This window comes from Pelodiscus sinensis, chromosome 5 (assembly GCF_052426305.1).
Source record: "Pelodiscus sinensis isolate ZL-2025 chromosome 5, ASM5242630v1, whole genome shotgun sequence".
Lineage (NCBI taxonomy): Eukaryota > Metazoa > Chordata > Testudines > Trionychidae > Pelodiscus > Pelodiscus sinensis.
In genome coordinates this window covers 19,702,656-19,717,067 of record NC_143056.1, presented here as the reverse complement: position 1 = coordinate 19,717,067, position 14,412 = coordinate 19,702,656, and positions in this window count along the sequence as shown.

Sequence of the window (14,412 nt, the reverse complement as noted above, 5' to 3'; positions counted from 1 at the left end):
CTCCCACCCTGGCCCCCCGTTTGGGGCCAGGCTATCCCTTTTTGCCCGTGCATGGGCATTAATCACATCAGACGCCTGGGTGTTAAATATAGTAAATCGAGGCTATACCATCCCCTTCTTGGGTCCCCCGCCTTCAAATCTCCCTTCCCCGTTCCCCCTCAGAGACATGATGTGTCAGGAGGTGTCCGTGCTCCTCGCGAAGGGAGCAATAGAGGAGGTTCCCCCACACCTGCGGGGAAGGGGATTCTACTCCCAATATTTTGTTGTCTCCAAACCAAAGGGAGGGGTCTGTCCCGTCTTGGACCTCAGAAATCTGAACAAGGCGGTCATAAAACAAAAATTCAGAATGGTGACCTTAGCCTCAGTCATCCCAGTGCTACAGTTAGGAGACTGGTACGCGACTCTCGATCTCAAGGACGCGTACTTCCACGTGGCGATCAGAACCAGCCACGGGAGGTTCCTCAGGTTTATGGTGGGTCAACACCATTTTCAGTTTACGGTTCTCCCTTTTGGTTTGTCTACAGCACCAAGGGTATTCACCAAATGTATGGCTGTGATTGCGGCGTCTCTCCGCAAGCGAGGGGTGCACGTGTTCCCGTACCTCGACGATTGGCTAATCCGAGGTCGCTTGTACGAGCAGGTGAAGGCTCACATGGCACTCCTGAAGGCCCTCTTTGTAAAGCTTGGGCTTATGTTAAACGACGAGAAGTCGCTCTTAACTCCTTCCCAGCGCACAGAATTCGTGGGGGCCCTCCTCGATGCAAGGGTAGCAAGAGCGTTCCTCCCCAGGAGCAGGTTCCTCTCTATAGTGGAGCTGATTTTCAGGGTTAACCTGGTCCCCTATCACGACCCCTCGGGTCTGCTTGAGGCTCCTGGGCCATATGGCGGTGTGCACGTACACGGTGCGCCACGCCAGAATGAGGATGAGGCCTCTGCAGGCTTGGTTGGCAACAGCCTTCAGCCAGTCCCGGGGTCTTTGGGATTCGGTCATAACAGTGCCCCCAGAGATCCTAGCCTCCCTACAATGGTGGACCCAGGAGACTGTGGTGTGCAGTGGGATACCTTTCAATGCCCCTTCCCCCTCCCTCACGCTGGTCACCAATGCCTCCGACCTAGGCTGGGGAGCACACCTGGGGCGGCACAGGACTCAGGGTCTGTGGTCCCCCTCGGAATGGACCCTTCATATAAATGTCCGGGAATTGCGAGCGGTGAGGAGAGCCTGCGAAGCCTTCCTGCCGAGACTCTCCCACCGCTCAATCCTGGTTCGTTTGGACAATACAGCAATGGTGTTTTACCTCAACAAGCAGGGGGGAGCCCGGTCACCTCCTCTCTGCAGAGAGGCTCTGCTACTCTGGCACCTGTGTGTGAAACACGATGATATGCCACAGGCGGAGTACCTTCCGGAGTGCAAGAATCTGTTAGCAGACACGCTGAGCAGATCCTTTGGAGCCCACGAGTGGTCGCTCAAGGACTCGGTTCTGCATCAGGTTTTCCGCAGGTGGGGCTATCCCCTCATAGACCTGTTTGCCTCGGAACACAATGCAAAGTGCCAGAACTACTGTTCCCTACTGGGACTGGGGAAATTTTCCCTGGGGGATGCCCTAACTGCCATGTGGCCAGAGGGCATTCTGTATGCTATTCCCCCGTTTCCCCTAATTTCCAGGGTTTTGACCAGGGCACGGACTTTTCGGTCCACGATCATTCTGATAGCCCCTAGATGGCCCAGACAATTCTGGTTCCCCATCATGGTGGACATGCTCACCAAAGACTCAATAGCTCTCCCTCCAGTCCGGGACCTGCTGACTCAGCCTTGGGACGGGGGGACCATGATTCACCCGAATCTCAGATCTCTCCACCTAACGGCCTGGTTTATCCATGGCTGAACCAACCAGAAAGGGAATGTTCCCAAGAGGTTCAGATGGTGCTCCTCAATAGCAGGAAACTCTCTACCAGACGGTCTTACGCTGCCAAGTGGCGGCGTTTCTCATCTTGGGCATCCCGAAGAGGAGTGTACCCATCTTCGGTCCCTATCCCAACTATCCTAGACTATCTTTTCCAGCTTCGGTCCAGTGGCCTTTCCTTTTCTTCTATCAAAGTCCATGTGGCATCCCTCTCCGCTTTTCATGTCGGTACGGCAGGAGTTTCCCTTTTTTCTGAGCCGGTGGTTAAAAGGTTTCTTACCGGTCTGGAAAAGCTGTACCCCTCAGTGAGAGCCCCGCTTCCCTCCTGGGATCTCAATGTGATCCTGCACAGGCTTATGTCACCCCCTTTCGAGCCGTTGGCTACGTGTTCCCTGAAGCACCTCTCGTGGAAGGTCGCTTTCATCGTGGCCATTACGTCTGCTCGAAGGGTTTCTGAACTAAGGGCGTTAACCTAACCATTGATCCGCCCTACCTCGTTTTTTCTCATAACAACGTGAGGCTCTGGCGTCACCCAGCTTTCCTCCCAAAGGTGGTGTCACCTTTCCACCTGTCCTAGGAGATTTATCTCCCGTTTTTTTTCCCGAAGCCCCACGCCTCCCCTAAGGAGCGGGTGCTTCACTCCCTGGACGCTAAGTGAGCGCTGGCGTTCTACATTGAGAGGACCAAGCCTTTTCGCAAATCCCAACAGTTGTTTATTGCTTTTGGGGACAGGGTAAAAGGGTCTCCTATTTCAACGCAAAGGTTGTCTAACTGGGTTGCACAATGTATCAAAGAGTGTTATCAACTGGCTGGTAAAACGCCACCCAGGGTAAAAGCACACTCTACCAGGGCGCAGGCGTCCTCGGTAGCACTTGGTGCTCAAGTACCAATTACGAAAATGTGCAGGGCAGCCACATGGTCGTCCCTTCATACTTTTATGGCGCACTATGCGCTAGCACAGCAGGCCAGGGAGAACACAGGTGTGGGCTCTGCAGTCCTCAAATCTGTGATGTAAATATGTTGAGTTGTCGTCGTTATTGCGTGCCTCTGTGTGTTGACTTGTTCAAATAAATTTGTTCTGTTCACCTTTTTTCATAACTCTGGTGGTCTGACTGCTCCGACCCCTCCTCCGTGGGGTTAGCTTGGTAGTCACCTACTTCGAATGGACATGAGCAACCACTCGAAGAAGAAATGAACGGTTACTCCTAACCTACCTCCCCTTCGTCGGAGTGTCCGGCAAGGAGGAACTGAGGTGGGGCAGCGCCGGCAGGGGTACTTATGCCCCGCCATGGCGGCGCCACTCTGGGGGCGCCCTGCCGGCGTTACGGGTACCGCTAGGGAAAACGCTCTGGAAGACGCGGTGCGCACACCTACTTCGAATGGACATGAGCAACACATCTCAAAGAACAACAGTTACAGGTAAGTAACCGTTCTTTTCTCACTCCAATTATCACCCGGTGCAGAAATATCTGTGCCTTTGACTCATTGTAGCTTTATGCATCCAGTGACCATGCCCCCCTTGGGGTCCACACACATGGATGCCATCACCCATGCTTATGCTGCACAGTGGAAATACTGGAGCGCATGGGCTTATGTCTACAAAAAGAGACATTCAAAAAAGAAATATATTCAGTCCACACCCTCTCCTCCACCTCAATCTCCGTCACCATAGAGGAAACATCATGAAACCACTGATCCACAAACTCATGAGTCAGGCTCAAACACATCTCCTGATACAAATTCATCTTCCTCACCCGACGATGCAGTCATGCCACCGCCTCCAGCCACAACTGATGATTTTACTCCCTTTCAGGATTTCTTTAAGAGGTTTGCAGCTGACTTGAATATCGCTATGGAGGAGGTGCAGGAGACACAGCATTATCTTACCAATATCCTCCAAACCACACCATCGGCCAAGATTGCTTTGCCCATTAATCCAGCTATCATGGAGCCTGCCAAAACTGTGTGGCGGATAGGAAATACTACTGTAACCCTTCTGCCAGGCCGAGTTAATAGCAGCAAGGGCCGGGTTCAGTACCTAGGGGTCCCCTCCGAATCATGTAATGCAACACCGGCTTGAGCCCCCACCCAGTGACCTGGGAAATCTTTCACACACGCCTGGGCACCTCAAAGAGGCAATTCTTCCCCTCTCGCAAGCAGAGCCTTGGTATAGCAGCAAATCTTTAATCACATGAGGCAACTGACATCAGCATTAAATTGGGAAAACACCACAGCTAGGATTCATAGACCAAACCATGAGCAAAGTCCGTCCCCAGCCCAGAATCGCCCGAAGTCCCCAAAATTCTAACACCCCAAGAATCTCTTGAGTCCAGCAGCCCAAAATCACCCAGAGTCTGACACTCCAAAAGTCTCTGTCCCTGGTCAGTGCCGCCCGAGGGTTCAAAAGTTTACCTGCAAGGTTTTTATCTCCCAACTTGGGTGGAGCAGGGGCGTGGGGAGGCATACCTGGGTGGTCGACAAATGCCTTTGATGTCGTCCAGACTACCGCGCTGAGCCGACAAACAGCTGATCGGCTCAGCGCGGCAGCTATGTAAATTTAAATGAAGCGGCGATTATTTAAATCACCGCTTCATTTTCCTATGCCTGGTAGCCTAATCTACATGCCTCTGGCGACAGAGGCATGTAGTCTAGACGTACCCTAAAAGTCCCAATTCTTTTTGTCTATCTGCATAGGTCGCATTTTCTAGACTTCTAATAATTTTTGCTGCTCTTCTGTGGATCCTCTCCATTTTCTCCACATCTTTCCTGAAATGTGGCACTCAGAACTGGACACCGTACCCTAGTTGAGGCCTAATCAGCAAAGAGTAAGGGGGAAGAATCACTTCTCATTTATTACAACGGTCCTCCCAATGCTTCCCAGAATCATGTTTGCTTCTTTTGAAACAGTGTCACACCATTGATTCACATTTAACTCGTAATCTACTATGACCCCTATATCCCTTTCTGCAGTACTCCTTCGTAGACATTCACTTTCCATTTTGTGTGTGTGAAACTAATTGTTTGTCTCTAAGTGGAGAATTCGCATTTGTACTTATTGGGATTTCCAGACAACAGGGCTACATCTAGACTAGCATGATTTTCCGGAAAAAGTTTTCCGTTAAAAGCATTTTTGGAAAAGAGCATCTAGATTGGCACGGACGCTTTTCCGCAAAAGCATTTTTTGCGGAAAAGCGTCCGTGGCCAATCTAGGAGTGTGTCAAGACTACAGAGTTTTTTGTCGACAAAGTGAATTTTTGTCGACAAAACTATACCTGCGTCTACACTACCGCTGAGTTCTGTCGACATAACGTCGACAGAACTCAGCAGTTTTGTCGATGCTGGTAAACCTCCTTTTACGAGGCATAACGCCTTTTGTCGACAGAGTTCTGTCGACAGAAGGTGTTATTGCATCTAAGGTTGTGTCTAGATGCTCTTTGTCGACAGAAGCTTTGTCGACAGTATCTGTCGACAAAGCTTCTGTCGACAAAAGCCTGTAGTCTAGATGTACCCTAAATGCGCTTTTCCACGAAAAAGCCCCGATCGCCATTTTCGCGATCGGGGCTTTTTTGCGGAAAACAAATTTCAGCTGTCTACACTGGTCCTTTTGCGCAAAAGGGACTTTTGCCCGAAGGGGCGCAGCATAGTATTTCCGCAAAAAGCACTGATTTCTTACAGTAGGAAGTCAGTGCTTTTGCGGAAATTCAAGCGGCCAGTGTAGACAGCTGGCAAGTTTTTCCGGAAAAGCGGCTGATTTTCCGGAAAAACTGGCCAGTCTAGACGCAGCCCAGAAGTTCAGTCTGTACTATTCTTCTTGCAGAAAAAAGTGAAAACCTAGCTTAATTTTCAGATTCTGTGGTGATCTTTTTCAGCGCTAGCAATTAAGTAAACTAAGCGAATCTGATGTGGATATTCTTGAGGTAATATTAAGATGCAATGCTTCTTTGACAATCTCCTTACAATTTGATCCCTGCTGTAAATTCTTACTGTCCTCTAATGTATGAAAATGGAATAGCAGGGCAATTTCTCCAATATGAAATATATTATGAAACCTATGAAAAAACTGCATAGAGTTTTGTATTGTTTTAGACAAAATCTATATTTAGGAGATCAATAAAGAATAAAATTGAAAGGTCAATAATGGAAGTTTCTTTTACCCTGTTGTTGTTTGTCCAGATTTTAACAGTCTATTTCTTGTTGGTTAACTTTTGAAGGTCAAAAAATCCAACATACTTACGAATTTTCTCTGTTAATTTTTAGTTTGTCAGGATAGACATTCTAGTTCATTTTTAATTAATTTTGGCAGATTTAATTTATCCAACTGATTCTGTGCTACTGAAGTAAGTTGTAAATGGTATAATTTGAAGGGAGAAGAAAGGATCGTTTAAGTACATTTTGGAAGTGTTTACTTCTCGCTTGTCTTCATTTGACAATTGTTTTCTTTTTATGCATCTTCTCTTCTGAAGTAACATTCCTCTCAGTATTCAATATTTCTGTTGTGCACGTTCACAATATTCTATGTTGTACCCTAATTCTGCACGTATTCAAATGTAATAATATTAACCGTATCCCATTTCTCAATTTTGTATTGGTGACCACAGGAGATATCCTGTCCATGGGATTGTTCGGAGCGGCCACCCCAGCCCTGTGCTTTGGGGAGCCCCATGGCAGCCACCTCACTCATCCTATGGACAGGATCCCTGGGGCCCAGAGCAGTCTGGGAGATTACCTACAAGGGGCCCGCCTGAGTGAAACCGAATGCAGAAGGCTGGGAGACGGACAGCAGATTGAGCGGAGCAGGCTGCCAAGTCACTCTGGCTCCTGCCACACCAAGATGAGTGCAAAAGAGGCCAACCCTTGCTACTGCCCCACAACAGGTCCTTCCTGCCATATCTTTACACTAGACATTCCCTAATAATTCCATTGTTCACATCACTCAGGGGAGGGGTCTTCGGAAAACAGCGTCTAGATTGGCACGGACGCTTTTCAGAAAAAGCACTTTTTGCAGAAAAGCATCCGTGGCCAATCTAGACGCGCTTTTGCACAAAACAATTCTCAGCTGGCCCTTTTACGCAAAAGTATTGCACGAAAGGGCCTTTTTCCCGAACGGGAGCAGCATAGTATTTCTGCAAAAAGCACTGATTTCTTACAGTAGGAAGTCAGTGCTTTTGCAGAAATTCAAGCGGCCAGTGTAGACAGCTGGCAAGTTTTTCGGCAAAAGCAGCTGATTTTCCGTAAAAACTGGCCAGTCTAGACACAGCCCTGGAGTATGGCATCCAGTTCTGGGCCCACCCACTACGGAAGGGATATGGACATAGTGGAGAGAGTCCAGCAAATATTATTTGCTGTACACCTTTCATCATGTGCATAATATTGTTAAACTGTTTCCCCAAAATACAAAAAAATTTAACAAACTCTGCCTTCCACCCTGCTCAAAGAGAGAGCCAGTCCCACCTGGGAGGAGACACCGGCCCGGTAGGAAGCAGTGCCACTGGGCCAGTTCACTCCCGTACTAGGGGCGAGTTCTCCTGCTGCAGGAGATGCGGGAAGTATGAAGGCTGATCCTGTCATCCCCTCGCCCCCAACCAGAGGAAGCCTCCCCCATGTCTTTGAGTGGGCAGTTTCTGGGACTGGCATCTCCAGCAGATGCCCAGTTACCAGTATCATAGCAGGGAAATGTAGGAGGTTGTGAGGAGGCAGCCGGCATATCATGGAAATCAGTTCAAGCTGAGCCCTCTGCAAGGGCACCTCTGTTTGAGTCAGGCGAGGCTTTCTCCAGCCAAGAGATATGGCACGAGATCAAACTTAGTCCCTCCTTTCTCCCTATTCAAAAGCCAACTTCAGGAGGCGAGGAGGGCCTCATCACAATTAGGGATGTTAAAAATTGTGAAACGTTTATCTGTTATACATTTACATGTAGCGTGAGGAGGGCTGGTGGGAGCATAAAAGCTGGCTCTCCGTGAGCACTGGGTCCCACTTTATTCTGTCACCCCTTGCCAACTCTGATAGGCAACAATGCAGAGAGGCAGATGGGTTTGCAGGAGCTGGCATGCAGAGAGAGCCATCTTGAAAGCCGACTTCCTGCATATATTGACTCCCACCTACTCCCTGAGCTTCTGCCTTTCACTCTATCAGAGGTAGTGGTGGGGGAGGCAGTTCCAGGGGAGCTAGTACACAACACGAGCCTGCTTAAAAGTCTGCTCTCCATATGTACCAGTTTCTGTCTGCCCCCCACTCCACCTAGCTCTGCTGCCTCAGTGGGAGGCAGTGGGGGGAGGGAGCAGGAGGATCTAGAAGAGCCGGCTTAAAAGCTGGCTTCCCACGAGCACTGGCTGCTCCTCCCACCCCACTCCCACTGACTCTGATAAAGGGTGTATGTAACCGTTAGAATTAACCGATACACCTGGATTTATTGGTTAATCGTTTAAAATAGTACACTGTAATATCCCTAATAATAAAACATTTAAATATTTGTTGATTTGTAAAAAAAAAAAAAAAGGCTGTGAACTTTAAACTATTTATTTTTTAAAATATACTTTTCTGAGACACAAACAAGACCCCATCTCACTCACTGTCATTGCCTCATAATTTGAGTGACATTCAAAGATGTGTATAAAGCAAACTTCCTCTCTGGCCATCAAGTGACATCTCTTCTGAGATATCTTTCTGAAATAGTTGGAACCTGACACACCCTAACCTTCTGCTTCATTTCTATAGAATGCTCTGTCAAAAATAGCTTGTTATGTTCAGGAAGTCAAAGTCAGTTCCTTATTCTAGGAACAGTTGTGAAATGGAAAGCAGGGTAGCATATGGCAGCATTTCATGTGGAAAGAAAGCAACGACTTTTTCCAGTTCATATTGGGCACTCCTGAGCATTTGGCTGACTATCTGGGCTATCCTAAGGGAGTCATGGAGGCTGAGGCAATCCCCCCACTGCCCTTGGTGGAGAGCCCAGGGCATCCTCCCTGCCACAGGCCCCACATCCGCTCTGCCTCTGCTGTGCTCCCAACCTTTCCCCAAATTCTGCCCCTGCTTTGCCGCCTGTTGCCCGAAGAACCCTCTGCTGAGTGACATGAGCAAAGGAATGATCAGGGAATGCCTGGTGCAAGAACAGATCAGGAAGGACCTGATGTGGGCCAGCAGCAGGGTGCGGCCACCCCTGCATTCACTGTGGTGGCAAGAACCACAGAGACTCGGGGAGGCTGCTCTACTCAATATTGAATCCCAACACTGCAATATTTGATTATTTGGGTCTTTGACAGAGACGTCCCAGTTGGTGCTCCACAGCAGATGTCAGTGCATCCCAGTTCTGCAGACCGAATTCAGTGCCACTTGGGACTTCCACGCATGCACGGCCACCTTCCCCGCAGTTCCTTCTTACTATCCCTGACTTCAGACGATGCTTGGCATGGCTCTTCACTCTTCACTAATACTGTAGATAAGTAGTTAAATTTTCAGTTATTTCTTCCTCAGGGTATGTCTACACTACCCCGCTAGTTCGAACTAGCGGGGTAATGTAGGCATACCGCACTTGCAAATGAAGCCCGGGATTTGAATTTCCCGGGCTTAATTTGCACAAGCGGGGAGCCGCCATTTTTAAAACCCCGCTGATTCGAACCCCGTGCAGCGCGGCTACACCGGGCACGAACTAGGTAGTTCGAACTAGGCTTCCTAGTTTGAACTACCGTTACTCCTCATTTCACGAGGAGTAATGATGGTTCGAACTAGGAAGCCTAGTTCAAACTGCCTAGTTCGTGTCCCGTGTAGCCGTGCTGCACGGGGTTCGAACCAGCGGGGTTTTAAAAATGGTGGCTCCCCGCTTATTCAAATGAAGCCCGGGAAATTCAAATCCCGGGCTTCATTTGCAAGTGCGGTATGCCTACATTACCCCGTTAGTTCGAACTAGGAGGATAGTGTAGACATACCCTCTGTTACCTTATCCAAGTTCATCTACCTTAAAAAAAAAAAACCACTCCTTTTTTCTCCAAATTTAATCCTGCAATGCCAGGGTCACCAGTCTTTAAACGATGCCATACCTGTCTCCAACGGATGTGATAAATGTGTGAAATGCCTCAGGTAATCCCATGTTCACCCTCGGAATGGACCCTTCACATAAAAGTCCGGGAATTGCGAGCGGTGAGGAGAGCCTGCGAAGCCTTCCTGCCGAGACTCTCCCACCGCTCAATCCTGGTTCGTTGGTACAATACAGCAGCGGTGTTTTACCTCAACAAGCGGGGGGAGCCCGGTCACCTCCTCTCTGCAGAGAGGCTCTGCTACTCTGGCACCTGTGTGTGAAACACGATGATATGCCACAGGCGGAGTACCTTCCGGAGTGCAAGAATCTGTTAGCAGACACGCTGAGCAGATCCTTTGGAGCCCACGAGTGGTCGCTCAAGGACTCGGTTCTGCATCAGGTTTTCCGCAGGTGGGGCTATCCCCTCATAGACCTGTTTGCCTCGGAACACAATGCAAAGTGCCAGAACTACTGTTCCCTACTGGGACTGGGGAAATTTTCCCTGGGGGATGCCCTAACTGCCATGTGGCCAGAGGGCATTCTGTATGCTATTCCCCCGTTTCCCCTAATTTCCAGGGTTTTGACCAGGGCACGGACTTTTCGGTCCACGATCATTCTGATAGCCCCTAGATGGCCCAGACAATTCTGGTTCCCCATCATGGTGGACATGCTCACCAAAGACTCAATAGCTCTCCCTCCAGTCCGGGACCTGCTGACTCAGCCTTGGGATGGGGGGACCATGATTCACCCGAATCTCAGATCTCTCCACCTAACGGCCTGGTTTATCCATGGCTGAACCAACCAGAAAGGGAATGTTCCCAAGAGGTTCAGATGGTGCTCCTCAGTAGCAGGAAACTCTCTACCAGACGGTCTTACGCTGCCAAGTGGCGGCGTTTCTCGTCTTGGGCATCCCGAAGAGGAGTGCACCCATCTTCGGTCCCTATCCCAACTATCCTAGACTATCTTTTCCAGCTTCGGTCCAGTGGCCTTTCCTTTTCTTCTATCAAAGTCCATGTGGCATCCCTCTCCGCTTTTCATGTCGGTACGGCAGGAGTTTCCCTTTTTTCTGAGCCGGTGGTTAAAAGGTTTCTTACCGGTCTGGAAAAGCTGTACCCCTCAGTGAGAGCCCCGCTTCCCTCCTGGGACCTCAATGTGATCCTGCACAGGCTTATGTCACCCCCTTTCGAGCCGTTGGCTATGTGTTCCCTGAAGCACCTCTCGTGGAAGGTCGCTTTCATCGTGGCCATTACATCTGCTCGAAGAGTTTCTGAACTAAGGGCGTTAACCTGACCATTGATCCACCCTACCTCGTTTTTTCTCATAACAACGTGAGGCTCCGGCATCACCCAGCTTTCCTCCCAAAGGTGGTGTCACCTTTCCACCTGTCCTAGGAGATTTATCTCCCGTTTTTTTCCCAAAGCCCCACGCCTCCCCTAAGGAGCGGGTGCTTCACTCCCTGGACGCTAAGTGAGCGCTGGCGTTCTACATTGAGAGGTCCAAGCCTTTTCGCAAATCCCAACAGTTGTTTATTGCTTTTGGGGACAGGGTAAAAGGGTCTCCTATTTCAACGCAAAGGTTGTCTAACTGGGTTGCACAATGTATCAAAGAGTGTTATCAACTGGCTCTTAAAACTCCACCCAGGGTAAAAGCGCACTCTACCAGGGCGCAGGCGTTCTCGGTAGCATTTGGTGCTCAAGTACCAATTACGGAAATTTGCAGGGCAGCCACATGGTCGTCCCTTCATACTTTTATGGTGCACTATGCGCTAGCACAGCAGGCCAGGGAGAACACAGGTGTGGGCTCTGCAGTCCTCAAATCTGTGATGTAAATATGTTGAGTTGTCGTTGTTATTGCGTGCCTCTGTGTGTTGACTTGTTCAAATAAATTTGTTCTGTTCACCTTTTTTCATAACTCTGGTGGTCTGACTGCTCCGACCCCTCCTCCGTGGGGTTAGCTTGGTAGTCACCTACTTTGAATGGACATGAGCAACCACTCGAAGAAGAAGAAAAGAACGGTTACTCCCACCCTACCTCCCCTTCGTCGGAGTGTCCGGCAAGGAGGAATTGAGGTGGGGCAGCGCCGGCAGGGGTACTTATGCCCCGCCATGGCGGCGCCACTCTGGGGGCGCCCTGCCGGCGTTACGGGTACCGCTAGGGAAAACGCTCCGGAAGACGCGGTGCGCACACCTACTTCGAATGGACATGAGCAACACATCTCAAAGAACAAGTTACAGGTAAGTAACCGTTCTTTTCTCACTCCAATTATCACCCGGTGCAGAAATATCTGTGCCTTTGACTCATTGTAGCTTTATGCATCCAGTGACCATGCCCCCCTTGGGGTCCACACACATGGATGCCATCACCCATGCTTATGCTGCACAGTGGAAATACTGGAGCGCATGGGCTTATGTCTACAAAAAGACATTCAAAAAAGAAATATATTCAGTCCACACCCTCTCCTCCACCTCAATCTCCGTCACCATAGAGGAAACATCATGAAACCACTGATCCACAAACTCATGAGTCAGGCTCAAACACATCTCCTGATACAAATTCATCTTCCTCACCCGACGATGCAGTCATGCCACCGCCTCCAGCCACAACTGATGATTTTACTCCCTTTCAGGATTTCTTTAAGAGGTTTGCAGCTGACTTGAATATCGCTGTGGAGGAGGTGCAGGAGACACAGCATTATCTTACCAATATCCTCCAAACCACACCATCGGCCAAGATTGCTTTGCCCATTAATCCAGCTATCATGGAGCCTGCCAAAACTGTGTGGCGGATAGGAAATACTACTGTAACCCTTCTGCCAGGCCGAGTTAATAGCAGCAAGGGCCAGGTTCAGTACCTAGGGGTCCCCTCCCAATAATGTAATGCAAGGGTTTTTATCTCCCAACCTGGGTGGAACAGGGGCAGGGGCGTGGGGAGGCATACCTGGGTGGTCGACAAATGCCTTTGATGTCGTCCAGACTACCACGCTGAGCCGACAAACAGCTGATCGGCTCAGCGCGGCAGCTATGTAAATTTAAATGAAGCGGCGATTATTTAAATCACCGCTTCATTTTCCTATGCCTGGTAGCCTAATCTACATGCCTCTGGCGACAGAGGCATGTAGTCTAGACGTACCCTAAAAGTCCCAATTCTTTTTGTCTATCTGCATAGGTCACATTTTCTAGACTTCTAATAATTTTTGCTGCTCTTCTGTGGATCCTCTCCATTTTCTCCACATCTTTCCTGAAATGTGGCACTCAGAACTGGACACAGTACCCTAGTTGAGGCCTAATCAGCAAAGAGTAAGGGGGAAGAATCACTTCTCATTTATTACAACGGTCCTCCCAATGCTTCCCAGAATCATGTTTGCTTCTTTTGAAACAGTGTCACACCATTGATTCACATTTAACTCGTAATCTACTATGACCCCTATATCCCTTTCTGCAGTACTCCTTCGTAGACATTCACTTTCTATTTTGTGTGTGTGAAACTAATTGTTTGTCTCTAAGTGGAGAATTCGCATTTGTCCTTATTGGGATTTCCAGACAACAGGGCTACATCTAGACTAGCATGATTTTCCGGAAAAAGTTTTCCGTTAAAAGCATTTTTGGAAAAGAGCATCTAGATTGGCACGGACGCTTTTCCGCAAAAGCATTTTTTGCGGAAAAGCGTCCGTGGCCAATCTAGGAGTGTGTCTAGACTACAGAGTTTTGTCGACAAACGTGGACTTTTGTCGACAAAACTATACCTGTGTCTACACTACCGCTGAGTTCTGTCGACATAACATGGACAGAACTCAGCAGTTTTGTCGATGCTGGTAAACCTCCTTTTACGAGGCATAACGCCTTTTGTCGACAGAGTTCTGTCGACAGAAGGTGTTATTGCATTTAGGGTTGTGTCTAGACTACAGGGTTTTGTCGACAAAGCAACTTGCTTTGTCGACAGAACTGAATGTAGTCTAGACGCTCTTTGTCGACAGAACTGAATGTAGTCTAGACGCTTTGTCGACAGAAGCTTTGTCGACAAAACTCTGTCGACAAAAGCCTGTAGTCTAGACGTACCCTAGATGCGCTTTTCCACGAAAAAGCCCCGATCGCCATTTTCGCGATCGGGGCTTTTTTGCGGAAAACAAATTTCAGCTGTCTACACTGGTCCTTTTGCGCAAAAGGGACTTTTGCCCGAAGGGGCGCAGCATAGTATTTCCGCAAAAAGCACTGATTTCTTACAGTAGGAAGTCAGTGCTTTTGCGGAAATTCAAGCGGCCAGTGTAGACAGCTGGCAAGTTTTTCCGGAAAACAGGCTGATTTTCCGGAAAAACTGGCCAGTCTAGACGCAGCCCAGAAGTTCAGTCTGTACTATTCTTCTTGCAGAAAAAAGTGAAAACCTAGCTTAATTTTCAGATTCTGTGGTGATCTTTTTCAGCGCTAGCAATTAAGTAAACTAAGCGAATCTGATGTGGATATTCTTGAGATAATATGAAGATGCAATGCTTCTTTGACAATCTCCT